Source organism: Mastomys coucha, unplaced genomic scaffold (genome assembly GCF_008632895.1).
Source record: "Mastomys coucha isolate ucsf_1 unplaced genomic scaffold, UCSF_Mcou_1 pScaffold22, whole genome shotgun sequence".
In the NCBI taxonomy this organism is placed as follows: domain Eukaryota; kingdom Metazoa; phylum Chordata; class Mammalia; order Rodentia; family Muridae; genus Mastomys; species Mastomys coucha.
The window spans coordinates 185,149,190-185,153,014 of record NW_022196905.1 but is presented as its reverse complement, the minus strand read 5'-3'; positions in this window follow the sequence as shown (position 1 = coordinate 185,153,014).

Here is a 3,825-nt window from a genome sequence, read left to right as displayed (position 1 = left end):
TCCTTGCTTAATGTAGACTGTGCATAATGTTAGAGTGGAGAGACTAGAAAAGATATTTTTAAGGGTTTTTTTTTTTTTCTGTAATGGAGAATGAGTAAGACAAGGCATTTTTGACTCAAAATACTATAGCTTTAGGACTATGCAATTTCCCCTGGCAATAGGCAATCAGGAACAGCCAGAAATCCAGGTAAACCACTAATACATACATACATACATACATACATACATACATACATACATACATATGTATATATGTAAATAAAATAAAAAATGTAAAAAAAGGCTGATAAAAATCAAGTTAAAGAGGTCCCAAAATGCCCAATTCAGGACTTTCAAGATCTGTAAAGTTCTGTAGGTATTTTAGATTACCCATAGCGAAAATACAACTCTGTGTTAACTCAAACACATGACAAGCTTTCCTTTTCCTTTTTCTTGTTTTTCTTTCTCTCTCTCATTCTTCCCTTCTTCTTTCTTTCTTCCTTTCTTATTTATTTATTTTTTGTAATTTCTTCCCCCTAAAGGGTTGAATATAAGCCATGCTTTCTGGAATGTGCTTAGAATTTCATCACTTAGGAGTCTGGGGCTAGAAGATTCTGGGTTCAAAGCCAACAGGGTCTAAACAGAGGTATCTGTCTTAAAAAGCAATGAAGATTGTATGTCATGTAGTAATTTTTAATTTAAATTATCAGAGTCTGATTAGTATACCTTTTCATATTCTCTCTCTGGCCAAACTTCGAAGAAGCTGATGTTTGTCACTTCCATGCACTCAACTTGTATTACATGTACATGGATTATAAACAACATGTAGTATTATTTTACATGTTCCATAAATTTTGTATGTTTACAGTATGACATTACATGTGTCAGTATGTGTTTACTTCTTCATTTTGAGCTATAACCGTGCTCTAATTTATATGTGTTTTTCTCTAGCTCCAGTTTAAGTTATTAACATATATTTCATATGAGAACATTAATATTCTGTTGAATATATGGATTTTCAATTTTGAATATTTAAAATATTGCTGCAATGACTACTTTTGGACATTCTCCTTGTATATGTCTGGAAGAGTTTCTTTAGGTGATATATTTCGAAGTGGAGTTTTTGAGTTGTAGAGTTTTGACATTCTACTACTTTCCTAGACATTATCAGATTATTGCTGTCAATTTGTCTCTACCAGTTCTTCTTGATCAATATGCTTATTAGTAGTGTATAGTATGAATTTTAAATGTTGTCAGTTGGATGAGAGAAATATAGTATTTCTTTGTATTAAGTGCTATTTCTTTGTTTTCCAGAGAAATTAAGTAGTAATACATATGTTTATTTAGCTCAGTATTACTAGCATTTTATAAACCTTCCCTCTTGTAATGTCATGAAGATATTCATTCATATTTTCTTCTGAAAACATTAAAATTGATTTCCTTGGGATTATAGATGAGAGTTTAATTTTATGTTATTACTATGTAAGTCATGTTGTGAACATGTTGCCAGGTATATCAGCATTGGATGCCATATCTTGTTTCTTCAAGTGAATTTCAGTTTTCCTCAGGGTGTTTTCTGTCTACATAATTCTGCTTTTGGACGGTTAGTTATTTTATTTCTCTTTTGTTCTTCCTTTAGACAGTATGGCACCTCTTACTAACATGTAATAAAAATCATCATCTCAGAGTTCATAGCCCCTGCCTCACTCTTCAAATTTTTCTTTAAAATATTTGTTTTACTGCTCTTCACAGAAGAGAAAGCATGAACTAAAATAAACATACATTCATGGTTACTCAGCTTCCTTAGCAATCAGGGAAATAAAAATGTGCTTTGCATAGTGTCTAAATGATACCCATGCATAATGATTACAGTTAGAGTTTTGATTGTAATTTCATTGCATTTATGAAAAACCTAACTGAATTGAGCCACATACAAATTTGAATCTTTACACTCAGAAGAGTGGTCTACCTTGCCATTTGTTTGGTTTTCCTTTATAACACATATTTTTTCCTATAAAGATCTTGTACACATTTTTACTAAATTTTTAATAATTTAGTAATCATAAATTGTCACTAAAATTATTTCTGATATCTTAGAACTTTGAAAAATATTTTCATATGGCATTCTTGGATTGTTACATAGGAATCCTCCTCACTTTTAACCATTCTGGTCTTGTCTCCAGTAACTTTGCTGATTCTCATTATTTTGATAACAGTTTATTTGGGGTTTGATACTACAGGAATGGATGCTTCATCCTTTTATTTCTGATTATTATAACTTTAGAAAGCAACCAACTAACAAGCAATGATTTACTTGTTTTTCATTCAAAATAGCAGGATATCATTTAGAACTTGTGGTTTGGGGGCTCAGAGATGACGTGTCCAAATAAACCAGTTTAAGCTGAGAGCACCTGCATGGAGGAGAGGCAAGAAGGCTTTCCCCACGAGTTCCTGCATCCCAAGGACCTTCTAGAGGAAGGACAATTGTCGTGAGCCCCCTTCTCATAAGCTCACCAAACAAGGAGGATAGAAAAGAAGACTGAGTTGACCTAACAGAGTCCCCTTGACCTTTGTCCTGGATTTACTTGGGTCCACATCCTTTTCTGTTGATTTGGATCTACTCCTCTTCAGTTGACCACAGGCATCATTTCCTGGTCCCTAATAAAGAAGGTTCATAAGCCTCTGAACCTCACTGGGTGATGGGCTGCTCAGTTTCCTTTAATACACGACCTAGTGATGCTAAGCTTGTATATCTTCCTCTTGTCTACCTGCCTGTTGCCAATCCTTCAGAGGACAGAGAATGCAATCAGTTGAATACAAATAGGAGCAGTTACCATCTTTGTTTTGGTTCTTTTTATAATTGGAGATATTCAGTTAGTTTTTCTTCAGTTGGGATTTAAATGGAGTCTTCATAGATACATGCTATGAAAAGCAATGGAATCGTATGTTTATTAAATGTACATATTTATCAGGAGTTTGCAGTTATAAAAATGTGCAGCTAAGACTGTTACTGTAAGAGAGATGTAGTAAAAAAAAAAGAGAGATGTAGTAATGAAGAGAGGAACACTATCTAACTCATAGCTACATTTCTCTGAAGTGGAAATGTTTGAGCTATTAAAGACACAGGAAAGTTTCAGGGGATGTGCCTTTGTCTGGTCAGAAGAGACTGTTAAGAAAGCTCGTGACAGGTCTCCAAACTTTTAGCAATCAAGACTCATCAAAACATACACTGTGGTCTCTGTTACTATCGTTCCCATCATGGGACACTGAACAAAATAGCTTCCTTGAGAACAGATGCTGAGGGCAGCCCCCTTGCTCCTCACATCCTCCTTCTTCTATTTGGAAGGGGCTCTGTTCCTTCAGGTCGTCAACCACTGGTTCAAAGTCCAGGAGTGTGCCACTCCACTGGAAGAACAATGGTGTCCACACTCCCCAGCTGCCAGGAGGTGTGGCCAGAGGGGAGGGGTTTTGTTTGTTTGTTTGCTTTGCAGAGGCCTTTCCAGCTTCAATATTAGTAGGTGGGCTTTGTCTCACAGGGTAGATGCTCCTTCAACAGAGATAAGTTCAGATGATGTAACTGAAAAGAGTAAAAAGAAAAAAAAAGTCCTCAAAACACTATGCAAGTTTTGAAAGCTACCAGAAAATTCCTCCTTAAATTTAATGGAGGAACACATTTTCTTTTTCTCTTACCTGTAAACTTAGGAATGCTCACTTTATTCCCTTTCCTTTTTACTTTTTTTTGGAGTGCTCAGTTCGAACTTCAAGCAGACAGCCACGGAGCCATCAGATTTTACAAGATGGCATTGAGCTCTGCCTATAATTTATGCAAAAAAAAAAAAAAAAAAA